Here is a 27,788-nt window from a genome sequence, read left to right as displayed (position 1 = left end):
TCATTATTACTTGACTCATTTGCATGGCATTGACTACTAATTCCTAGTTACCATGCGGAACACTGTCACGGACCCTTAGCAACCCTTGCACCTTGGTTGTGGTGTAGCATGCGTACCATTGACTATTTTGGCAAAATCTTGATTTGTGTTGCATTGCAGTTTTATGACATCTAAATATATTTTCCTTGTTTTCCCGTTTGCAGACCCATACACTGCATTTGTACTTTGAGTTAGTGTGGCCATGACATTAAATGCTATTTTTTATGTGTTGTGCATGTTTTTTTTTTATGCCACTGGCTGTATATTTAGCCATTGGCATATGTTAGCATTGTAATACGTATGTTTGGTCTACTTTCACAGCTCTGATGTTCTGTTTGAAAAAATGTAAACCATTTTTTTCGTTTACATTTCTGCATGCTTATGCTACACCTGCAACACTTCATGAATCGCTATATACCTTCATTTGCATGCTACACTGCTGTACATGGGCTAATTAGTATACAAGCTCCGTGAGCTGCACAGCTCTGGCATATGCTGGTAGTGCACGTGGAAACAGCTCTTACCTGAATCGCTCAACAGCCATATTTGGCGCTAGATCGCCAATGCTACTCCAGCGCATGGCGCAAGCTTCATAAATCACAGGGAATGTTTAGTCAGTCATATAGGGCTACCATTTAGCTGTTTATTGAGGAAGTGAATAATGCTGTGTATTAAATTCCTTGGGATATCTTTTGCAACTTGCAGTCTTATATTCACATATTTCACTTTACATTGTCAGAACTCATTGCAGTATATACTATTTTATGATTAAGCCTGTAATAAGTGTGGTACATTTTCAGCTTTTTTAAATTTGGTAATAGAATTTTCTCATCAGCAACTGGATTTTTGTTCATCTCAGGATGACATTTTTGTAAACAGAGAATGAAAATAGTGCTGATGAGCTAGGTAGGAATATTTTGCTTTGTACCAATGCCAGCTGGTTAATAATACTAATGAGTCTAAAATGTACTGTTCAAATTAATCAGCTGCAGGAACAGTATTCAAGGAGCCATGACATGGAATTGATGACACATGTAAAATTGAATAAATGGTGAAATCCTTTGGATGGTGCATGTGGACATTTTCACCCCCTCACAGTAATTCTCCTTCAGTGATTTTTCTTTATTCAGAAGCAGAGCCTGGTTGTCATAGATCTTTACAGCTAGACCTTTATTTGTGCCTTAACAAATCATACTCAGAGAAAATAGTGATGCCGCAGTATTATAAGCTTTATAATATCAGAAATGAATAAAGAGATTCCTTAAAAAATCATGGTGATTTTCACTTTATCAAATCTGAAAGTTAGTAATGAATAATTAATGCATGACAACACCATATATGAAAGCATTCTATACTTACATTGGACAGTTAAATCTAATAAAGGTTCCATGTAATATTAGATGTCTGACAGTGACCATGTTCATTAAATGGAAAATATAACATTTGCGAAGCTATGTTGGAAGTCATTCAATTTACAATTCCTGTGGCTATTCACATGATTAATGTATTCCTTTTAAGGATCATGCTTGTTACTTGCAGTACAGCCACAGAATGGTCATTTTATAATCACTGTGTCCATGGTAGATAATGAGCTCATTGCTACAAAAACCCGTGACTTAACCTTCAGCCCTCACTTATCTTCAACATCCACATGAGATCATCAGTTACAAACGTCCTTGTTTTTACCAGAATCATCAATGCCTGACTATATCTAGCTGTCTATGTCTTTATCTATATCTATACCTATGTGTATATTCATAGATAGATAGATGAGATACATCACATTGATTGTGTCTGTTTGGTCAAAAGCTGTATAACTGATCATTTAATATACATATATATATATACATATATATATATATATATATATATATATATATATATATATAATTAGCAGGGAGTATGAGGGTGCAGTCCATCACATGTAGAGGTGCAGGGGGATTGGCCCCTGCAAAAAAAAAAAAAATATATATTTTTTTATTATTATTATTTATTTGTTTATTTATTTTTTTGTACACACTGAGTCTGTTTCTCATTGTGTAGTTGCTTGTTGACATATGGGGTTTTGGTGTAAAGGATGGGTATATTTGATGTATAGAAAATACCCATACAGATAATCTCAGAAAAAAAGTTAAAATCTGAAGATTTTACAGACTAGATGGCTTCTCTTTCCAAATTTTCTATTAGTTTAAAAATGTATCACACAGCTAAATAACAAAAACAAACTTATTAACAAATTTACAAGAATAACAAGAAAACAACTTCAACAATGTTTAATCTTTTTAAATCTTCAGACAAAAACTGGCTTGGTAAACTACATTTATAATAATCTAACAATTTTAAATTTTTGCAATCATCACTAATCTTGTTACAATGGAAAAGTTATATCAGTACTAATACTACTTTCTTTTATCTGTACATTTATTAAGTATTTTTAAAATCTTCACATCTTTCTGCTCATGTTATTTGCATATTTTTTTCTGTCAGACTTATTTTCTCCACTTGCGGTATATTGCATTGTACGTTTTTCTTCTATCATCCATGCATTTTCTCCACTGGAGGCATATTCATTTTATTTGTGTTTATTATTCTTATCTTTTCTACATTGCATGTCAAATTTTTAAATAGCACAAAGAAATAAAATAGTGACACTATGATAAAGCCAACAACAAAACAAGAAATAGTAGTGTCAGATGTTGTTCTCTTTGTTTATATAATGCCTAGAATGCAATTTTTTTTTCTATAATGTCAAAGCTTTTCTCCTTGGGTCTCCACTGAAAACAGGCCATATGGCTCAGATGGACTAACCCAGTTAACAAATGTCAAATACATAAATAAATAAATAAATAAATAAATACATCTTATAGCAGAAATGTGCTTCACTCTATGACACACAACAGCGGCCAAATTAATGAATTCAATAAACTTTAGAGTAGTTTCATTTTTTCAGTTAAATGTGATTATTCTTCTAGGTGTTGCTAATAAAGTTTATAATAAAGAATATGGAATAGATACATTAGTTAAAATCAGAGTTTCTGAAACCACACAAACGTCAAAGCATAAACCCTTAATGAAATATACAAAAGGCTTTAAATAACCTTTAATTGTATCATATGTATAAAATACATGTCAATAATCTGCCTTTAACTATGTTTTACATCTCCAACATAGAGATTTATTCAGTTTATACATTTTACTTAACTTATAAGGTGTTATGAGGTGTTATGAATATTTTATTAAAAATTTCCATGTAAAGATCTTAAATCACACATTCTCAATACTAAATACATACATATACACAAAGCAACTGCTTTGTAGTCATGTGACTGCAGCCAAAGTCACTTTGTTAAAAAGAAGCTATCTAACATAGGTGTACACATACATGTACACAACAGATGCTTAAATGCTCATATTAATAAAAATATCATTTCAAGTAATCCAACAAGAATGGGTTTAATGCTTACTGTACTGTTAAGGCCAGGAGGACTATCAGCATCCATTGATATTCTTAGTTAGTGAAAATTATTAATATCATCCACATCTGAGTGAGAGAATCATCAAAATCAAAATAACTCTAAAAATAAATATGCCCTGTCCCCACAAGTCTCAATATGCTTATACAAGGCATTCTGAGTATACTGCCTCCTGATTTCTGACTTGTGTTCAATAATCCAAAGGATGCTAGAAGATTTAGAACCTTCAGCTCTGAAAATCAAATCCTTACATTCATTACATCAACACTGTGCCATTTCAACTCCAGAGAAACAAATATAATTTAGCATATATTAAGTAAACTTAGAAAAAACATTTTTTCAGCTTATAGAAATACAATCACTAATCATTAAATCTTTAAAGTTTAGTACAATTTCACTTGTATATTATGTCACACACACACACACACACACACACACACACACACACACACACACACACATATATATATATATATATATATATATATATATAGATATACAGAGAGAGAGAGAGAGAGTTGCCCTACATTTGACAGAGTGTACCTTTGTTCGTCAAATGCAGAGGGCATGATTTTATGTTGACAGTGAAGATGGATGACCTTTGGACATGTCTAAGGTGCTGTTGGCCAAATAGTGCATGTGTCAAATGTTCAGAATGCTGATACAGGTAAGTGTGTGTGAGTTAGCGTTAGTGTCTGGGTGAATGAAGAATGGGAGTTGTGTGTTTATGTGGAAGTTTGTGTATTTTAGGGTAAGGGTAAGGTAAGGGGATAGATATAGTGTTGTTTGTGTATGTTTGTAAATGTCTGCCTGTCTGAGTCTGTCTTGTGTAGTGACAGTGTTATGGAAAGGTTTTAATGTCCTTAAGGTGTAGGGTTAGGGTTGGGGGGAAGAGGCATAATTCAGGTTAGTGTTAGCAATTAACCAAAATAAACTACTTAAAGAGAACTAACAGGCTATAATAGACAATATAGTTGTCTTACCTATATCACATAGTGCTATCTAAGGTCAAAGACAGATAATAAAAAAGTTATAATGCAATCTGAAGAGATGCTATGACTTGTTAAGTAAACCAAATAGAAATTAAATGCATCTGTATCTATATCTATCTATCTATATATATATATATATGTATATATATATATATATATATATATATATATATATATATATAGAGAGAGAGAGAGAGAGACAGGGAGTGAGACAGTTCATTTGTCATTTAGATTTTTACTGATGGATCCTTTCAATTCCAGGGGGGACTTGTCTGCTTGTCTTTTGAGACTCATGCCAGAGAAATCCATGGTTTACAGAATAATTCAGGATTTGTTAGACTGCTGAAAAATTACCACATCCTCTAGGGTATTAAACAACTTTGGACCAACTTGAAGAAATATTTTAAGTTTTGGAAGAAAAAGAGAGTGTGCACTGATTTATTTATTTTTCTTAGTTCTTTAATAAAAGGAATACATTGTTTCCTTTTCTTTATTACTTTAAAGGAATTGTCATCATCTGAATGAATTTTTGCATTATCTATTTTAACTGGTGAATTAGATTAGGCAATTACATCTTCTTAATGACATGGTTAAACAACAAAATAGTAAATTATCAGACACTGAAGGGAAACTAAATCACTTGAATGAAAGAGTTTCTGAAGAGGAAAGTCACTCTGATTCCTTTAAAACAAAATACCTTACTACTTGAAAAAAAACTTGATGACCTGGAGAATAGGGTGAGGAGGAACAACTAAAGAATTTAGGGAGTCTTGGAAAAGATGGAAGGGAGTGACATGATTAACATTTTAACTTCATGGATAACAAAAGTTTTTTTTTTCTCAAAAATTTTTTTATTAATTATATGAATAGCAAGACAATTAAAAGATTATACATAACAAGAAGGCATAAATGAACATATAACAATTCATCTAGTGATAACAACCTTCATGAGATTTTGATAAGTTATTTAGAAATAAAACATACACCATATGTACACTATATACAAGTTAGACAACCTGAGAGAAAAAAAAAAAAAAAAAAATATTTAACATTAACTATTTCATATGTTTAGAACCTTTTCTAACACAACCTTTCTAATAGCTTTTTTTTTGGACTTCCACCTAAGTATCTTTGAGCATCAATAAATTTAAAAGCCATTTTCTGGAAAGTAACCCATTTTAATTTAGAACGATCAATCCAATTTTGTATTATATAAAGTTTTAGTAATGAGCAAATAAAAATGATAACATAAATATCAACTTTTGAAAGATGAATCAATGGAATATGTAGAATAGCAAATTCCCACATCAACGTGGATTTTTGATATCCCATTTTCTGCAGTCTGACTTTCAAAGATGTCCACAATCTGTGAGAAAAATGACAATACCATAGAATATGAAGGAGGTCTGCTTGGGGATGAGAATAGCATGAACACAAAGGGGACTTATTTGGGTTAAATTTGTTTAATTTGATTGGGGTAAAGTAGGCATCATTATTAATCATTAATTGTGTGTATGCTAATTTTTTAAAAGGGATAACTTCCTTAGTGTGTCTAATAGCCAGGACTTTCTGAGATTCTGACAATTGGGAATTATAATTCAACCAAACATTAGATAAAAGACAGTTGTGGTCCATCATTAAAGAATTAATTAATTTATATGAGTTTGAGAGCATTTTATCAGATGATGAAAGTATTTTGATAATCGTGTTAAGGTTTTTCAATTGTGAGTCTATGGGGACCAGAGATACAAATTTGTTTTAATTATTGCTCTTAGTTGTGTAAGAATTGGTGAGTAATTCCAGTTTACTTTCAATAACTTACGCCAGTCAGATAAAGGCAAGTCAAGATTTTTCAAAACATCTCCTACTTTTAGATTTTTAATTAAAGGATAGTTTGTTAAGTTCAAAAGTTTATTGTCCAATAATATATTTGGGTTTAGATGAATTGGCTGAACATGGTGCGAGATCTTTTCTAGTTTACACATTTTGAGTAAGATTTGGAAATCTCTAATCTTTTGTTTAAATACTGTAGATATATTTTTAATAAATAAACTATCCAGAGAGATAAAGGGAATAGCTTCAGGATTTAAATTATTAGAAATGACATAATTATACCATAATTTTATCCATAAAGAGTGATTTGGATAAGAAGTGTTATTGAATTTAGAGATAGTAAGAAGTTTATTGGATGAGACAATCAAATAATAGAGATAAAGATTAGGTAAACCCAAACCTCCCTTGTCCTTGAAAATGCCAATCTAGAATAGGAAATTCTAACAGATTTAGGGAACCATATGAATTTTGCCAAAGCTTTATTTACAGACTCAAAAAATTTTTTTGAAATTATCTGATCAGATGATGAGAATTGGTAAAGAAATTTAGGCAGAATATTCATTTTAATAATGGCCACCCTTGAAACAAATGAAAGGTTTAGATGCTTCCATCTGTCCATATCAGACAATATAGAGTTCCATAATTTATTAATATTATTTTGAAAGGAAGATTTATTATTGTGTTCTAAATTGATTCCTAAATATTTTATATTATAAGTAAACTGAAAATGATCGTCTGGAAACAAAAAAAATTTGTGTGCTAAATGATTTAAGGGAAAAATATGAGTTTTGTAGAATTTAAAAGATAGTTGGAAACCAAAGAAAAATAATCAATAGAATTCATTATTTTTCTGTAATCAGATAATGGAGTTTGAAAGTAGATTACTAAATCATCCATAAAGCAGAGAAATGAATATTAGTATTAAGAATTCTAGGGATGTTATGAAAAGTATTTTGAGTAATAAACAATAGCAAAGGTTCTAAGTAAATGTTGAAAAGAAAAGGGGACAATGGACAACCCTGTCTTGTTCCTTTAGTGATCTTTATCGAGCAGAAAATTGACCATTAATGTATAGTCTAGTAAACATATTTTTGTATAAAACTTTTAAAAATTTATAAAGAATAAGGGAATATTAAAACATAACATAGTTTGAAATAAAAGTTCCAACATACTCTGTCAAAGGCATTTGATGCATCTATAATCAAAGCATATATAGGGTTTGGATTTTTCTTAATGAGATGAAGTATAGTCTCTAAAGATAGAGTATTATCCCAAGCATGTCTCTGAGACATAAAACCTGATTGATCTGATGAGATAATTGAGGGTAAAATCCGTTTCAATCTGTTAGCCAGAATAGATGACAGAATCTTAATACCCACGTTAATTAAAGAAATGGGTCTATAATTTACTGGGTCAGATTTATCTTTATTATTTTTAGAATTAGAATGGTTTTGGATGTGTTCCAATGAATATCTGAGATATCATTAACTCTTATATGATTGTAAACTTTAAATAGAAAGGGAAGAACTACCAATTTGAAAGTTTTGAAAAATTCTGGAGTAAAACCATCAGGTCCCGGAGATTTACCCAATTTAAGATTATCTATTGAATCCGAGATTTCTTGTACCGATATAGGGGTAGAAAGTAGTTTTTGCTGATTATCATTAAGTTTAGGGAACTGCAAAGAGTCTAAAAAGAGTTTTGACTGATTATCTTTAACAGAATTAGAAGAACCTGAATATAACTCAGTGTAAAGAGAGGTGAAAAGTTGAATAATCTCTTCATCAGTATTATATAATCTGTTATTATAAGATAAAGATGTAATATTTGGATTTCTGAAGTTAACTTTAATAATTCTCGCTAACAATTTAGATGGAACCTGGGCCCACTCTGAATATGAAGCAAGTAGCTTTTGTTCAGCTAAGGAGAGGTTATTTTGGTGAAGCAGAATTAAATCTTTCTGACAATCAAAAATTTGTTTTTCTAAAGTAGCATCATAGTTCAGACTAAGATGATTTTCCAACGAAGATATTCTTGATTTTAAGAATTCCTCTTTCTTAAAGTATTGTTTTTTGAAAAAAGCAGCTTTACTAATAAATAAACCTCTTAATCTTGCTTTACATGCAGCCCATTGTATGTCATAAGGAATGTCTGATGATTCAAGACTATTCACCATTTCATTTAGGATTTCTGAAGCTTGTTTGCAAATATCTTCATTTGACAATAAGTTATTATTTAAGGTCCACTTATTAAACATAGTTTTATTTTTGATATTGGGTTTTATGTTCAATTTTAGTGAAATTCTTGAGTGATCCGAAAAGAATCTGGGTTCTGTAGTAAAGTCCACAATATATTTTCAAATATAATCTGAAATTAGAAAGAAGTCTAATCTGGACCACGAATGATAGCACTTAGAATAATAAGTGTATATATCATTCTTGTTTATATTTTTAACAGTGCGGAGGGGGTCTATTAAATTATATTCTGTCATCAAATCATTTAGAGCCAGAGTAGATTGAAGATTATAGGTGACAGTGGAGCGGGAACGATCAATTACAGGGTTTATAACTGCATTCCAGTCACCACCCACTATAATATGATGATCCTTATAGGATGCAAGAATATTGTAAATTTTTAAAATGAACAAATGTTGTGAATTACATGGGCCATATAGATTTAAAATTAATAAGGGTTTGTCCAAACCAGCAATAGAAGCGGTAAATAAGCACCACCTCCCCTCAATGGATAACAAAAGTTTTAAATCTTCCAGAAGCTCTTTCTTACATTTTGAAAAGGTACATGGATCTCTTTCTTCAACAAATAAAATAAAGGTGCTAGTCCCAGATCCATCATTGTTAAATTCATAATAATACAGTAAAAGACTTATAATTTCATTGATCTGTAGGATCTTTCTCTTCTACTGTTTATGAACTACTACTTCATGGTTTCTGCCTATTACTTGCTAATAAACTCCTACTAATTTGTGCAGCTTAATATGTAGTTAAGTGATAGACAGATGTACTTAGTTAACACAAAAATTACAAGCTATAGAATTAAAAAAATAATACTGCTACTGCAGAGCTATTTTAAAAGCTGACAGTATGGGTGGATATCTGGTTTTCGTGAGAGTGTAATTCTATGTTACTGAAAGAGTATAGAAAAGACTGTTTTAGAGATAGCTCAGTCTGCATTCAGATTAAAGTAATAAGCAAATAATACATTGGAGCTTGGGACTATAGGGTATACAAGAAAAGTCAGACCATATGATCATAGGATCATAAGAAGTTACTAGGGTAATGGCATTGGGGCCCTTACAAGCCTAGCCAGGAATTTTTCCCCAAAAAAGGAACCTCAGTCATCACTGTCACCCTGTCAGTGAGGGATAAAGGTGGAACCCCTGGTGCAAATTTGTGGTTTTCTGTCCACTCATCAAGGTTGCACTTGAAGAGGGGCAGTGAGGTTCTCTGTTTGGCATGTATGGGAAGTCTATTCCAAAAGCAGGACAACCAGTGAAAGACAAACCTGTCTAGCCAGCAGGTTTTATTGATGTTGCATATGAGACTTAGGCCTTTCATGTGGGTAATGCATGAGGAGTTAGACTTACAGATATGGAGTATCTCTATTAGGGCAGGGTCTGATATTGCCTTGTAGAAGAGACACGGATCGCCTTTGAGCAATCTGTATGATGCCAAGTAGAGTGATAGAGATTTGAGCCTGTCCACATTGGACAGTTGTTTGAAGCCATGGATTCTCTTTGTGAGGTATTTCTGTGTCCTTTCCAGTTGGTGAAGGTGTTTGGAGAGGTACATACCAAATGGGGAGTTATACTCAACTGCAGGCCTAATGAGGGAAGAGTACAGAGAGGTAATAACCTCCTTTTTTTTGGATGCAATCCCTTTACTTATGAGATGAACCAAGTAAAAGGCTTTTCTGACCACTTCAGTGACACCAGAGGCCATGTGCACCTTTTTGAATATCCCCCCTCATGCTCTACCACCTTTTTCAATAAAGGTGATGATTTTCATTTCTGGAATTGATTTTAGGGCACCCTTCCAGCTGTCCAAGATACATTTGAAGGAGGAGAGGACATCACATTGCTTGACATTCTAGGGGAGCTCTTTCCAGAGCAAAGAGATGCACTATATGATAAACCTATCTCTACATCTAGTTGTATTTATTTCTAGTTCCGGTGTTGACAGCACAATCTGACTTGTCAAGGAAAGCAGCATTTTGAATAACTGGATTTCTAAGAGCAAGGTAAGCTAGGCATAGTCTCCCCTTAGGGGCCTCTATAACACTGAGTAGCAGGATGAGAACCCCAGTCTGTTCTGGTAGCTAAGTGTTTTTTAGACCAGAGATACTTTTTGTTTAGAAAATCAATTTTTTTGTTTTTGAGTTTTTTAATATGCCTAGCCAGATACATCCCAAATTATTATTTTTTTTTATTTTATATCTTGCAGTTTTTATGTTCAATAATAGGTCTGGCAAGGTCAGAATACATTGGGACAATAACTTCCTTAGTTTTCAAAGAGATGCCACTGGCAATTAATTGTGAAATGTAGAAGGGTTTCCTCATTACAGTTTCCATGTGATGGTCAAAGGAGAGGGAGCTACCAACCTATATGCCCAGATTCCTGATTATTGATTCACATGGTAAATATATGTTTTCAATGCGGTAGGAGGCAGACTGTTTCTGCTTCCTGAAGAGAGTGATGTTACTTACATTTCTTGTCTTTTAGTCCAAACCCTTTTACTGTGCTATTCCAGGGTGGTATTATATATCATACAATATAATTATACAATAAAAAGAGAAGGGAGGTGGAAAAGCGTGTCTCCAAATCTAAATACAAATACTGTCAACCCAACTCTCAACCAATAAAGAAATCTAATAAATGTTAATACTAAAACTACACTAAAATAAAGAAAAAAGAATAAATCTAATAGTGACCTATATCCCAAAAAAACTCTGATACACCAGAACATGCTTAGCTGGCTATCAAACAATTCACTAAAAACAAAACTCCTCTTTGGTGTTAACCCTGGACGATATCAATGTTCCTCTGAAGCAAACCATACATATAACCCAACACCAGACAGACCATTAGAACACTCCCCACCACCTATAATAAAGAGTAATAAATAAAAGAAGATATCACAAACTCATCCACTGGGACCCATCAGCCACACAACTACAGGACTAGGACCCATCCTACATAAGGAAAAATAAGGAAATAATAAGGAAAAGAAAAAAAATATCTCAAATATATAGATATATAGAAATAGAAAAAGGAAACACAAAACACTCTTTCAAAAAAAAAAATAAATAAAAATCCCTTAAATCATCCATACCTCCCTTAGAGGAGCTAGTTTAAGTTCAAAATTTAATAATTTCTAATAATACTGAGTCTGAGTCTCTCAAAAAGATTAATCAGAACCAAAACACATATAGCACCCTGGCTAACAAAGACACCAAATGCCTAATCAAACTTAGAGACAAAATTGGAGCCAACTACAAATAAACACAGGCAAATCATCTCCTACCCCAGAAATGCTAAGTGATAAAAAATACAGAAGAAGAAGCCATTCTTTTAACACCACTTCTTTACTAACACCATACAATCACTAGCAAACCAATTACCAACTGTCAACTTACTGAAGAAACTTAAACCAACTACTCTCTCTGCTTCCTTTCTCCAGCTTGAATACTTAAAAAGCTGCTGCTGATGTAGCCTACCCCATCTCGATGACTCATCAATCGTACATATAGTAATCCACAATCCCCTCAATATGGAAACCATAAAGGTCTACAGACTATCAAATTATAGGGCCAGTATATCTATACTGTCTCCATTAGCCAAAAATGCCTGTCAGCAGACTCGACATTTATCAGTTCTGATCCATCATCTCTTGCTATTCTTAACTAAAAACACAATCTGTTTTTACTGCAGTTGAGACCTGGCACACCAACACAAAAAACTATTAGAGTTACCATTGATAATAAACTTAGATTTGATATACATATCAATCATAAAACCCTTTCTTACTCCATGTGCAAAATGGCCACTTTGAAATCTTAATATATCTGACCTTAACAAACTATCATCTTGTTATAGTGATTACCTACTTACACAAATCTCAATAGTTTTTGCTCCTCAAACAAACTCCTAAGTCACCAACATTTCCTCACTAAAACCTATTCAAAAAAAGATTAAATCACCATCTCAAATCTCATTGGCTGCCCAGTGTGCAAGCCTGGATTAACACTAATACTGGCTAGTAATCCTTCTTGGTCAGACTAGTAAGAGAAAAAGTATGTTGTAGTCTGTGCCTAATATACTTTTTTATTCCTTTGTCTCCTTTGTTAAATGAGACTAATTTGTATTCTATGAACATGTAATTACCTTACCTAAAAGTAAGCTTTTCTCCCCTCCCCCGGCCGAAAAAATGGACATGTATCCAGTCGGACTATCCCGGTCAACAAATGTAAAATAAAATAAATAAATAAATAAATGAGGAATTGACTTTAATTAGTTAATTTTGTTGGGTATATGTATCCAAAGGAGATTTAATAGCCTTACCCAATTTACAGACATTATCCAAGTTTGTTAACGAGAGATCACTGCTATCAGTTTAAGGGTCTATAAAATTGTTGACAAATAGAAGGTTATCAAGCACAGATCACTGTGGGATACCACTGACTCTCTGTGAATGGGGGGGGGCACCCACACTGACAATGTGTGCTCTGTCTTTAACCAGCTGACTGTCCGTCTTACAGCACAGGCTTTATGTTTAAGACCAACAACTTATAAAAGATTATGTTATGTGATATAGTATAAAATGTTTTGGACAGATAAAGGAAGTCAACATGCTTGTTGTGACCACTGCTGACTGCAAGAGTGATTTTTTTCAAAGAAGCTGACACGAATGATTAAGCACGCAGTACTTGTTCTTTACAAAGCTGAACTGCAGTGAGTTTAGTTTAGTCATGATTTTGATGTTATGATTTATGTGATCAGGGATGGTGTGTTTCATGGCTTCACAGAGAAGTCTCATAAGGCTAATGGTTCCACAGGTTCATAGGTAAGTACTAAGCTAGCTACCCTTGCTGGCCATTTTAAGACTAGCTAGTTTCTCTTTCAAAGGTGAGAATCACATCCTGTACCTTGTGACTATGAGGTAAACACATTAACCATTATACCAACCCCCAAACAATGCATAGGTCAGTGGTGGGTCTACCTTTATGTGGGAAGTCCCGAGTCCCCTGTTAGAGCATTGAATGTTCAGACTATCAACATTCATAACAGCAAGTGCAAAATTGAAGTGTGTTAACACTAAAGATGAAAAGATTGCACAGTGCAGGTGGGTAATTGTGTGAGATCTTTTTACAGCTGGGCTTGGGGTTTTGCCCATTCTCAGTTGTGGTGCAGTCTTGGACTTGGTATATATAATTAGCAGGGGGTGTGGGATACAGAGAGTTTGCCCCCTCCAAAAACTATATCTTCAGTGTTTTGTACGTTGGTGTTACGTCACTGTGGCATTGTGTCATTACACTCTTTTGGGGTTGATGTTATTAACATCAATGTTCTGAACATTTGATAGTCTAATATAAACCCAAAGAGGAGCATTATTGCCACAATACTCCAGGATTCAGGGACATAGTCTGTAAGAAGGTTTTGGCTTAAAGGTTTGAAGAGGAGATCAAAGAATGCATATTTGACACTTGTAATTAGACAATCCAGTATGCTGTCTGGGACACTGGAAGAAGTGTTTTTGGTCTTTAAGAGTGCTTTAAAGTGTATTGTCGCACTTTCCATAGCAAATTTAAATAACTAACCATTGGTGATAGGAGTTATCTTCTTACCATATATTATTTTAAATTTTACAGAGTTTAATGCAAAAAATATGTTATTTTTGCTTTAAATGTTGTTAAGCACCATCCCTTGTAAATTTACTTGAAGCTGAAAACTCCTGACATGGCAACATGAATGAATGAATGCAGAATGACTCATTACTTGCATTAGTGTATAACCTATTCTTTTCTCATGCCAAGTTCAGCAGTATGGGAGTCTTACATCCTAGTAAGAAAATTTGCCACCTACCGATGGAATATCCATCACTGAAAATTGACACGTGATGATCTATAGCCATAATGTAAGTAAGTAAGAAGCTGTTCTTCTAAAGAAGTATGGTATGTTTGATTGCCCAGAATATTTTTCTGATGTAAAGAAAACATTTCCAATAAATAATTTGACACCATTTTGTGGGTGTGGTCATAAGGAACACCTGAGTCAACAGTGAGGCTCAAGTTTCCAAACCATGCCATTATCCTCAATTTCTTTTCAAACAACTTGCACCTTTAATATTGACAGTATATTTAGAATACATTTAGCTGTAAAATATAGATGTATGAGAAATGAACAATACACTTTAAAATGTGTTTCTTAGTGAAAACAGGTAGTGCACAGTAGCTCAAAAAGGTTTGAGAGGGCATGATAGTTTCTGGGGAGATGTGTGCTGCAAATCTGCTGGCCAAAATGTCTTGAATGTGTTTTGAATTTATGTGCTAGGTTCCATTAGGAGAAGCTCAACTCAGAACTAAGAGCTATTTCTTAGCTTTCTAATGTAACTCAGTAAGGACTTGTAATCATTCTTTCCTTTTATTGCTAGTCTTAGAGGCTAGCAGTTTACTGGTCTTTATAATTGCTTTCAATTTCCTAGTGAGCTTTTTAGTAATATTTTTTTTAAAGTTTTTATTTGATTTTACATATTCCAACAAGTCAACAATTTGAAACAAAATAAAACAAAAAGATATACAATAATCCATAACAAACATTATATGCACAATACCATTACTACTTTTCTAATAGATCATTAAATTTCTGTCATGCTATGTATTGAGGAGTTACATTTCTAGTTCTCATTTTTATGGTTGATAATTCATTTTTATAAAAATGTTTGGCTAGACAGATGAATTCACTAGCAAAAGAGAGATTGAGTAGTTTTACATTTCCAGTTTTTACTTGTAACTTTCCTAGCAAAATTTTAATAATATTTTGAAATTGAGAGGTGTCAGCCCTACAAGGCAGGTTAAGGAGTTTCCTCCATCTGTTATAAAGTTAGACCATGTGGATGGTGTATTTTTGAATTGAGTGCTATAATTGTTGTCTGAAGGAAATGCTGGGTCAATACATTTATCTTACCAGGAATAAAATTCACTTGTGTAACTGGCTGCATAACCAAGGCCTTCTGTGGGGCTGATGTTAGTTCAGGTTACTGGCTAAGGCTCTTGCCACCCCTATAGTGCCTTTTTTAAGCAAGGTTCAAAAGACACAACTACCACCATAATAGGTACAAGCAAGCAAAATCTGAAGGTAATGCTACTCAATTCTAGATGTCTAAATCTCAAGATCCACTCTCTCGAGGCTCTTGTAAAAATGGAGAACATTGATATATGTGCAGTAACTGAGACCTGGTTCAAAGCTCCAGAGAGCACCCCTGCAATTCCAGGCTACAATTCATACCACGCTTTTTGGCCACCAAACCAGGACTGAAACACTAAAGGTGGATGAGTGTCCGTATTCACCTAGGGTATTCACACCTCCAGGCTGGTTGCGCAACACAATGCATCTGAAATTCTCCAGGTGCAACTAACACTAAGTAAGACTGCAATACAAATTGTAGCTTGCTACATTTCCCCCACCATGCCCCAAGATTCTCACTACACCTTTCTAAACATACTGGAAAATATTAAGATACAACCAAACACCCTAATACTGGGTGATTTCAACTACCCTGCATTAACTGGGAAAACTACTCCTGTACCAATACCTTTGCTCAACGGTTCTTGGAATTAATAAATTCCAGTGCCCTAGTGCAACTAATTCATAGTCCCAGCAGGGGTACCAATATTCTAGACCTGGTCATTACAAACATGGGAGATCGATGCTCCACATCAGTGGTCACCCCCTTGTTGGTCAGATCAGACCATAAGCTAATCACCCTTGATATCCACATCCCACCCCCCTTTAAGCAAACATCTGTAAAAAACTTCTCCAAAGCCAACTTCATGCTTCTCAAGTCAGAAGTAACAAACTTCATGACACCCATGCAGATGGCAACTGGAAGTTCAACTGCTGAACCCTACACTAAGGTGCTGCACGAGCACATTCACTCATGGATGGACTGAGCCATCCCAAATAGAAGCAAGATGCTATCCTCTAAAAAATGGATGCCGATCTTGTGTTCCTCTGCTATAAACAAGCTGTACAACAGAAGGAAGAAACTGTTGCAGAAAAGAGGAAGAACCTAGGATTCAAAAAACTCCCTCACAGCCTCAGTAGAAAGCTGAGATCCCTCATAAAATCTTCCAAAGCTAGTTACGAAAACAAAATTGCAAAAGATTCCAAAGACAACCACAAGGCATTCTATAGCTATGTCAAGAATCTAAATGGCAATACACAGATCTGCTCTGAGCAACAGCAGAATGACACTAGATATACTGATCCCAAGGATACTGACACTATCCTAGCAGATAGATTCAGTGCCAACTTCACCCCCGGCTCACCCCCTAAAGAACCCATCTCAATACAAAAAGAATGCCAAATTCTGGTAATCATAGCCACTCAAGTAAAAATTGCACTTTCCAAAGCCAAGAATACAGCATCCATGGGACCAGACGACATCCTGGGCTGTGTACTGCATGAAGTACAAAATGAAATGTCACCTCACCTTTGTGTTATGTTTAATTGTAGCCTCACCTCAGGCTTTGTGCCCACAGAGTGGTGCACAGCTACAGTCCTCCCACTCCACAAGGGGGGATCCACTTTGGATCCTGGGAACTACCGTTCCATCAGTCTGACGAGCCTGATCTGCAAGGCCATGGAACTTATTATCATGGTACTTATAAACAAAGACATTGGCAACCTTCAAACACCGGACCCCACCCAGTTTGGTTTCCTGAAGGGCCAATCTTGCCTCCTGAATCTGATCAACTTCTTCGAATCAGTCTCCAGAGATGTGGACGAGGGTAAGGTGGCTCACACAGCCTACCTGGACCTTTCCAAGGCTTTTGACACTATCCCCCACTCTGGAATCATAGATAAACTTCCTAAGCTGGGCATTAATCCCTACGTCACTAGATGGGTTGCAAAATGGCTTACTGACAGAACACACACTGTAAAAGTAGCCAACTCCAAATCCATCAACAGACAAGTGACAAGAGGTGTACCGCAGGGTTCTGTCCTGGGACCACTCTTGTTTGGCATGTACTTCTCTGAAGTACAGGTCAACACTGAGGGACTCTGGCTTACAAAGTTCATAGATGATTGTAAGCTGGGAGCCATTACGGAATTCCCAAATGATGTGGATATCTTACAAAAGGGCCTTACCGAAACATATGCCTCATGCCAGAGCCATGGGCTTAAGCTAAATGGCAAAAAATGTATAGTTTTCCCCTTTGGGAAAAGCCACGTACCTGTGAACTACCACTTAGGTGGCAGTACACTAAACACTGAAAGTGTGATAAGAGACCTAGGGACACAGATGGATAGTGGTCTCACCTTTGATAACCACATAGCCACAACAGTTAGAAAATCCTTCTACATGGCACACCTCATTACTAAGGGCTTTTCATGCAGAAAAAAGGAGGTCATTGTTCCTCTGTACTCATCCCTCATTAGACCCATTATAGAATACAATGCCCCATTTGGTATGTACCTCACAAGGCATCTGCAACAACTAGAAAGGCCACAGAAATACCTCACAAAAAGAATCACAGGCCTAAAGCAGATGCCTTATGCTGACCATCTAAAGAAATTCCAGCTATACTCCGTCACATAACACCTACTCAGAGGCGATCTCTGCCTAACATACAAGGCCATGTCAAACCCAGAGTTGGTGGACATGCTACACAAATCCCAATCCCTCCGAGCCACATGCTCCAGGGATCTTAACCTTGTTATCACAATGAACAGAACATGGAGGAGGGATAGGTTCCTGACCCAGAGAGACTCCCCATACTCTGGAATAGGCTGCTCGTCCATGTCAGGTAGAGTGCCTCACTGGCCCTCTTCAAGAGAAACCTTGATGATTGGATGGGAGATAGGAAATTCACTCCGGGGATCACATCAGTAGCCCTGCTAGACAGGAGTCCAGGAAAGTAAATATTTGTGGGAAACAATAGCCAAGGAATCATTAAGGCTAGGCTTGTATAGGCCCTAAGGCCTATAGCCTAGTACCTACCTATGAACCTATGTGGGTAAATTTAGAGATTTTATCACACATTTGTAAGAGGTTGGACTTTTTGGAAGTCTTTAGAAAAGAATGGCGTTTGCAACCAATGGAGAGGAAGTTCTGAATGTAAAGGTAAAAAGACTATGGTAAGACTTTACTAATGAAGGACCAATCGTAGAAGGGGGCAGACAGGGGCAGAGTTTGTAAATATTAAGCCAAGAATATTTACATCCCTTGTCAGTTTGAGTACAAGCTGATCCAGGGAATTTATGTTTGTGGACCAAGAAACACTGAGTTTTCCTAAATATGAAAGTGCAGGAGCTCTGATCAATAGAAGGATAGCTGAAGTCACCAAGTATTAAAGAGATATTGTTTATAGGGATAGCTTCCATGAATGCTTGGAAATTACCGTGGCCATCTGAAGCCATGAAGGGTCATTGACTGCAGGTTATGAGGTGGACATTAGATTTCCCTAGTATGAACTGCAGTTCAATGAACACAACAGGGGAGAGAGGGCTGATGGTAACTGTACTGAAGAGATATTTTTCCTGATGTACATCAACATTCCACTACAACCACCATTTCCACTGGGTCTGAGGTCATGGTAGGCACTTACACCTAGCATCATAAGGGGTCCAATCTAAAGATCTCAACCTTGTAAGACTCCTAGTGTTAAGTAGAGCTGCGTTAGTATCATCTAGTTTGGAACTGCATGTGTTTCTCAGGTTGGGATGTTCATTACATAAACTCTGCCCAAAAAAAGGTACAATGAGGGCAGAATGAAACTTGACCAGTTTGTAGAAGCCTTGAACTAAAGATATAGACCATCTTTTTCAAAGAAAGTTGGGTTGTTGCTGATTTCATCCCAGGGTGTTGCATTCTGGATCCACCAGCAACTTAGCCAGTTATTGAAACCAATTATTTTATCCTTGTGCTTGGCATCATTTTAGGTAAAGGAAAATGCTATTCAGAATTATTGTTTTACCTTTAACTGAAACTAGCATGGTAAGGGCCAGTGTATCATTCTGCATTGTTTTGATTTTTTTCTTTTTTTTTTTGTAACAAGCTATTTACCCCCCAAATGGTCTAAAATCATAGCCATTCTTGCTAGAGGAGAGGTTGTGCCCTAGGTATGTCCATTATCTTTGTTCATATGTAAGAGAGGACTCTCACGCTGTCCTTGTCCATCTTGGGGAGTTTGCAGTCTCTGTACCTAATAAATGAGTCACCAATAACCAGGATGTTACCAGTAACTGGATTATGTTTACCAAACTTGGGAGTGGCTTTCCGTTAGGGACATGTCAGTTAGAGAGGTTGTGCCCTAGGTATGTCCATTATCTTTGTTCATATGTAAGAGAGGACTCTCACGCTGTCCTTGTCCATCTTGGGGAGTTTGAAGTCTCTGTACCTAATAAATGAGTCACCAATAACCAGGATGTTACCAGTAACTGGATTATGTTTGCCAAACTTGGGAGTGGCTTTCTGTTAGGGACATGTCAGTTAGAGAGGTTGTGCCCTAGGTATGTCCATTATCTTTGTTCATATGTAAGAGAGGACTCTCATGCTGTCCTTGTCCATCTTGGGGAGTTTGCAGTCTCTGTACCTAATAAATGAGTCACCAATAACCAGGATGTTACCATTAACTGGATTATGTTTACCAAACTTGGGAGTGGCTTTCTGTTAGGGACATGTCAGTGTCGATGTTGGTGCTGATGAGGAGGTATGTGGAGAAGCTGTAATAAGGAGTTTACTTTGATGACGAGTGTTAGTGTTTTAAGAGGCTGGTGTGGAAATTTTTTGAAAAAGTATTTAATTAATTAATAAGCACAGTCCCAGTACTTTGGATGGGATTTTCAGAATTTCTTACTGAAACATCAGTCCTGGACTTTAAAATCGATGCTCCACACCAGTGGTCACCCCCTTGTTGGTCAGATCAGACCGTAAGCTAATCACCCTTGATATCCACATCCCACCCCCCTTTAAGCAAACATCTGTAAAAAACTTCTCCAAAGCCAACTTCATGCTTCTCAAGTCATAAGTAAAAAACTTCATGACACCCATGCAGATGGCAACTGGAAGTTCAACTGCTGAACCCTACACTAAGGTGCTGCACGAGCACATTCACTCATGGATGGACTGAGCCATCCCAAATAGAAGCAAGATGCTATCCTCTAAAAAATGGATGCCAATCTGGTGTTCCTCTGCTATAAACAAGCTGTACAACAGAAGGAAGAAACTGTTGCAGAAAAGAGGAAGAACCCAGGATTCAAAAAACTCCCTCACCAGCCTCAGCAGAAAGCTGAGATCCCTCATAAAATCTTCCAGAGCTAGTTACGAAAACAAAATTGCAAAAGATTCCAAAGACAACCACAAGGCATTCTATAGCTATGTCAAGAATCTAAATGGCAATACACAGATCTGCTCTGAGCAACAGCAGAATGACACTAGATATACTGATCCCAAGGATATTGACACTATCCTAGCAGATAGATTCAGTGCCAACTTCACCCCCCGCTCACCCCCTAAAGAACCCATCTCAATACAGAAAGAATGCCAAATTCCGGTAATCACGGCCACTCAAGTAAAAATTGCACTCTCCAAAGCCAAGAATACAGCATCCATGGGACCAGATGACATCCTGGGCTGTGTACTGCATGAAGTACAAAATGAAATGGCACCTCACCTTTGTGTTATGTTTAATTGTAGCCTCGCCTCAGGCTTTGTGCCCACAGAGTGGTGCACAGCTACAGTCCTCCCACTCCACAAGGGGGGATCCACTTTGGATCCCGGGAACTACCGTTCCATCAGTCTGATGAGTCTGATCTGCAAGGCCATGGAACTTATTATCATGGTACTTATAAACAAAGACATTGGCAACCTTCAAACACTGGACCCCACCCAGTTTGGGTTCCTGAAGGGCCAATCTTGCCTCCTGAATCTGATCAACTTCTTCGAATCAGTCTCCAGAGATGTGGACGAGGGTAAGGTGGCTCACACAGCCTACCTGGACCTCGCCAAGGCTTTTGACACTATCCCCCACTCTGGAATCATAGATAAACTTCCTAAGCTGGGCATTAATCCCTACATCACTAGATGGGTTGCAAAATGGCTTACTGACAGAACACACACTGTAAAAGTAGCCAACTCTAAATCCATCAACAGACAAGTGACAAGAGGTGTACCGCAGGGTTCTGTCCTGGGACCACTCTTGTTTGGCATGTACTTCTCTGAAGTACAGGTCAACACTGAGGGACTCTGGCTTACAAAGTTCACAGATGATTGTAAGCTGGGAGCCATTACGGAATTCCCAAATGATGTGGATATCTTACAAAAGGGCCTTACCGAAACATATGCCTCGTGCCAGAGCCATGGGCTCAAGCTAAATGGCAAAAAATGTATAGTTTTCCCTTTGGGAAAAGCCACGTACCTGTGAACTACCACATAGGTGGCAGTACACTAAACACTGAAAGTGTGATAAGAGACCTAGGGACACAGGTGGATAGTGGTCTCACCTTTGATAACCACATAGCCATAACAGTTAGAAAATCCTTCTACATGGCACACCTCATTACTAAGGGCTTTTCATCCGGAAAAAAGGAGGTCATTGTTCCTCTGTACTCATCCCTCATTAGACCCATTATAGAATACAATGCCCTATTTGGTATGTACCTCACAAGACATCTGCAACAACTAGAATGGCCACAGAAATACCTCACAAAAAGAATCACAGGCCTAAAGCAGATGCCTTATGCTGACCATCTAAAGAAATTCCAGCTATACTCTGTCACATAACACCTACTCAGAGGCGATCTCTGCCTAACATACAAGGCCATGTCAAACCCAGAGTTGGTGGACATGCTACACAAATCCCAATCCCTCCGAACCACATGCTCCAGGGATCTTAACCTTGTTATCACAATGAACAGAACATGGAGGAGGGATAGGTTCCTGACCCAGAGAGACTCCCCATACTCTGGAATAGGCTGCTCGTCCATGTCAGGCAGAGTGCCTCACTGGCCCTCTTCAAGAGGAACCTTGATGATTGGATGGGAGATAGGAAATTCACTCCGGGGATCACATCAGTAGTCCTGCTAGACAGGAGTCCAGGAAAGTAAATATTTGTGGGAAGCAATAGCCAAGGAATCATTATGGCTAGGCTTGTATAGGCCCTAAGGCCGATAGCCTAGTACCTACCTATGAACCTATGTGGGTAAATTTAGAGATTTTATCACACATTTGTAAGAGGTTGGACTTTTTGGAAGTCTTTAGAAAAGAATGGCGTTTGCAACCAATGGAGAGGAAGTTCTGAATGTAAAGGTAAAAAGACTATGATAAGACTTTACTAATGAAGGACCAATCGTAGAAGGGGCAGACAGGGGCAGAGTTTGTAAATATTAAGCCAAGAATATTTACATCCCTTGTCAGTTTGAGTACAAGCTGATCCAGGGAATTTATGTTTGTAGACCAAGAAACACTGAGCTTTCCTAAATATGAAAGTGCAGGAGCTCTGATCAATAGAAGGATAGCTGAAGTCACCAAGTATTAAAGAGATATTGTTTATAGGGATAGCTTCCATGAATGCTTGGAAATTACCGTGGCCATCTGAAGCCATGAAGGGTCATTGACTGCAGGTTATGAGGTGGACATTAGATTTCCCTAGTATGAACTGTAGTTCAATGAACTCAACAGGGGAGAGAGGGCTGATGGTAACTGTACTGAAGAGATATTTTTCCTGATGTACATCAACATTCCACTACAACCACCATTTCCACTGGGTCTGAGGTCATGGTAGGCACTTACACCTAGCATCATAAAGGGTCCATTCTAAAGATCTCAACCTTGTAAGACTCCTAGTGTTAAGTAGAGCTGCGTTAGTATCATCTAGTTTGGAACTGCATGTGTTTCTCAGGTTGGGATGTTCATTACATAAACTCTGCCCAAAAAAAGGTACAATGAGGGCAGAATGAAACTTGACCAGTTTGTAGAAGCCTTGAACTAAAGATATAGACCATCTTTTTCAAAGAAAGTTGGGTTGTTGCTGATTTCATCCCAGGGTGTTGCATTCTGGATCCACCAGCAACTTAGCCAGTTATTGAAACCAATTATTTTATCCTTGTGCTTGGCATCATTTTAGGTAAAGGAAAATGCTATTCAGAATTATTGTTTTACCTTTAACTGAAACTAGCATGGTAAGGGCCAATCATTCTGCATTGTTTTGATTTTTTTCTTTTTTTTTTTTTGTAACAAGCTATTTACCCCCAAAATGGTCTAAAATCATAGCCATTCTTGCTAGAGGTGAGGTTGTGCCCTAGGTATGTCCATTATCTTTGTTCATATGTAAGAGAGGACTCTCACGCTGTCCTTGTCCATCTTGGGGAGTTTGAAGTCTCTGTACCTAATAAATGAGTCACCAATAACCAGGATGTTACCAGTAACTGGATTATGTTTACCAAACTTGGGAGTGGCTTTCCGTTAGGGACATGTCAGTTAGAGAGGTTGTGCCCTAGGTATGTCCATTATCTTTGTTCATATGTAAAAGAGGACTCTCACGCTGTCCTTGTCCATCTTGGGGAGTTTGAAGTCTCTGTACCTAATAAATGAGTCACCAATAACCAGGATGTTACCAGTAACTGGATTATGTTTGCCAAACTTGGGAGTGGCTTTCTGTTAGGGACATGTCAGTTAGAGAGGTTGTGCCCTAGGTATGTCCATTATCTTTGTTCATATGTAAGAGAGGACTCTCACGCTGTCCTTGTCCATCTTGGGGAGTTTGCAGTCTCTGTACCTAATAAATGAGTCACCAATAACCAGGATGTTACCAGTAACTGGATTATGTTTACCAAACTTGGGAGTGGCTTTCTGTTAGGGACATGTCAGTGTCGATGTTGGTGCTGATGAGGAGGTATGTGGAGGAGCTGTAATAAGGAGTTTACTTTGATGACGAGTGTTAGTGTTTTAAGAGGCTGGTGTGGAAATTTTTTGAAAAAGTATTTAATTAATTAGTAAGCACAGTCCCAGTACTTTGGATGGGATTTTCAGAATTTCTTACTGAAACATCAGTCCTGGACTTTAGTCATAATCATTTAAAAATGTTAATCTGTTAGACATTAGTCAACAGGTCCAAATCACCTAGAGCCATATCTACACTGTCAAGAGTCTAGTACTGCCATGGTGCACAGTCTGTGATCCATGTTCCCCAATCTTCAGGATACTGTGCACCATAGTAGATGCCCAAAGCAGTTGGTCTATGCAACTCTTCCCACTTTAAGGCCCCATGTAGAGTCTATGCTGCTGGTCACAGCTCCAGTCATTGGTTAGTCTGAGACAGAAACACTTAGCATGTTTTTTGAAGGTGGGAGGAACCTGAAAGAGCCACAGGGAAAACACGGAAACTGCAAACAGTCAGTGGCTGTAGGTCAAAACTAAACCTTGTACCTAAGAGGTGAAGACCTTAACCATTATCTCTATGTTAAGTACACCTATTATTTTATATCTTTATTAATGGCCTTTACACAGTCATCCCAACAGCCAACTGAATTCAATATGCAGATGACGCTACTTTGATTTGCTCTGCCACCTCCCCTTTAAGTCTGCAGACTCTATCCCAAAATGTTTTTAATACTGTCAAAATTGGCTCTGTAATCGGTCTCCTATTAAATCCTAACAAAATGAAGCTACTGCTTTTCTCCCCCACTCGTAAAGCCTCTGCTCCTACCTTTACTATAAAATCTAAAAATGGCATTGTTATTGTCCCAGATCCCTGTACCAAACTCTTAGGTGTAACAGCTGATAATAACCTCAAGTTTGATATGCATATTAATCAAACTATTAAAAAAGTTAATAAAAAACTTGGCTCACTATACAAGATCAAACATTTTCTCACTCCACTAGCTAGGACGGTAATTACCTGTACACATCTACTTTCCACCCTCCTTTATGCATCTCCTCTCTTCACGAACTTGAGTAAGTCTGACCTTAATAAACTCTCTAGCTGCTTTAATCGGGGTCTATATCAGTTCCGCAAAAATCCATATCAGCGAAAACCAAAAGAGCAACACGTATTAATCGAACCACGAATAGACTGAACGCACTAAGCCGCGAAATTTAAAACATCGAACGGTCATAGTCGGCCAACCCCACCACCCGCTACATACTACTTACCCAAACAAAATAAATAAACCACATACATGCACTAACCAAACCCTACTCCTAACCCTAAAGTAAAGCACCACAACCCAGCTTCTAACCCTACACTAAACCCCACATACACAACTATCTATGCACTATCCTTAACCCTTCCCTAACCCTAAGGTCTGTAACTACCGCACACTTCACCTACAGAGATATACCCTAACAAAATAAATAATACACATAAATACATTTAACAAAACCCTACTTCTAACACTACACTAAATCTTACATACATTACCTATCTATGCACTCACCTTAACCTGCACCCTACCCTAAGGTCCATACCTATCGCACACTTACATTACGGAGCTATACTGCAGACGGGCCAAACAAAACACTTCGACATTTCGAATTTCGCTGTTTTGGACGTTCGGCGATTACGTAGTTCACGCAATACATGTCAATCATTTTGTTTTTGCGGAAATGGCATTTTGATAGTCTGATAGGGAGCAGCTTTAATCATATTGCTAGATTTTCCACTGGAGCAGCATACAGAACACACCCCTGTCTGAGCCTAAAGAATCTAGGGTGGCTAGAATTGCCTATCCAACTTCAGTGCAATCAGCTAATAGCAGCACATAAAATTCTCTACCAACCTGAAAACACACCTGTATTTACAAAAATTATCACGCCTTAAAGCAACCTCAAGACATTTCGCTCATCCAACAAATTAGTAGTCCAAACCCTCAAAAGCAACAACTTGTCTGGAGACTCTCTATATGCCAACTCTGTTGGTAAAATATGGAACTCACTTCCTGCTGAGCTTACTTCAGAAACCATTCTAACCCAATTAAAAAAATCTAAAACAGTATTTTTAAAAAGCAATGGCAATGTCCTTGTTCTAATCCTGACTACCTCTGGCAATATAAACATCTGCTAAAGAGGTATTTTGGCCACCCCTACATTGCTTCCTAATTGTTACTCTATAACAAATCAGATTTATATATGACAGAATGAATGACTTTTTTCCTATGTATTATATCTGTAACAGTGCTTTAACTTGATTAATTTAACAGTTTGTCTGTATGTATGTATGTGTGTATGCATGGAGCTTTTCTCCCTGGGCCTCTGCTGAAAATGGACAAGTAGCTAGTCAGACTATCCTGGTCAACAAATGTAAAATAAATAAAAATAAATAAATAAATAAAATTATACCAACAGTCCTCAATAGGCCAATTATTATCTTGGGATGGAAGGGAAGATAGTATAACAGGTTAACAGCTTCATGTATCTGGGAGGGGTGGTTGAGAAGAAGGTAAGTCTGAATGAAGAGGTAAAAGCTAGAATCAGAAGGGCTGCAACCAACTAGCATAGAATGTCAGGTGTAGTGTATGACATAAGAATGTCAAAGAACCTGAAAAGTAAGGTGTACAAAACAGTGGCGTGATCAATACTGCTTTATGGTACGGAAACCTGGGCAGTAAAAGCTGAGCAGATGAGGAAACTAGAGTTGATGGAAATTAAGTGCCTAAGACAGGTGATAGGATGCACACTGTGGGTCAGACGAAGACATGAAGACATAAGAGCAGAAGCCAAAATAGCTCCAATTGCAGAAAAGGTCAAGGAGAACAGATTATGGTTCTTTGGAACCATGTGCAGAAAATCAGGAGGCAATCTAGTGAAGAAGACTTGGAAAAAACAGGAAGAAGACAAGAGGAAATGAGTGTGGCCAACAAAGAGATGGATTGGGTGAGAGAAGATCTGCAACAGTCAGGCATGAGTGTTGAAAACGGCAGTAGTGTGGCATTGAATCGGGATAGATGGTGACAGTTAACATGATACCCTGACCCCATGCAGAAAATGGCAAAAAGGGAGTTGACGATGATGATAAATCTGTAATACAGACTAATGGTAATAATGTATCTCTATTATATTTGGGAATTAATTCCTTAACAGTCAAGGTATTTAGTTCTTTAAATAAAGGTCTTATTTCTAACGTGTTTATAAGCAAGTCATATTTTTAAACATGAGCATAATATAATGAGCTAACCTGAAAATAACTGCTTTCACCATGGCTAGGATTCAGAAA

Source organism: Protopterus annectens, chromosome 6.part0 (genome assembly GCF_019279795.1).
Source record: "Protopterus annectens isolate FY-2018-M chromosome 6.part0, PAN1.0, whole genome shotgun sequence".
Classification (NCBI taxonomy): domain Eukaryota; kingdom Metazoa; phylum Chordata; order Ceratodontiformes; family Protopteridae; genus Protopterus; species Protopterus annectens.
Note: the sequence above shows the minus strand (reverse complement) of the source record.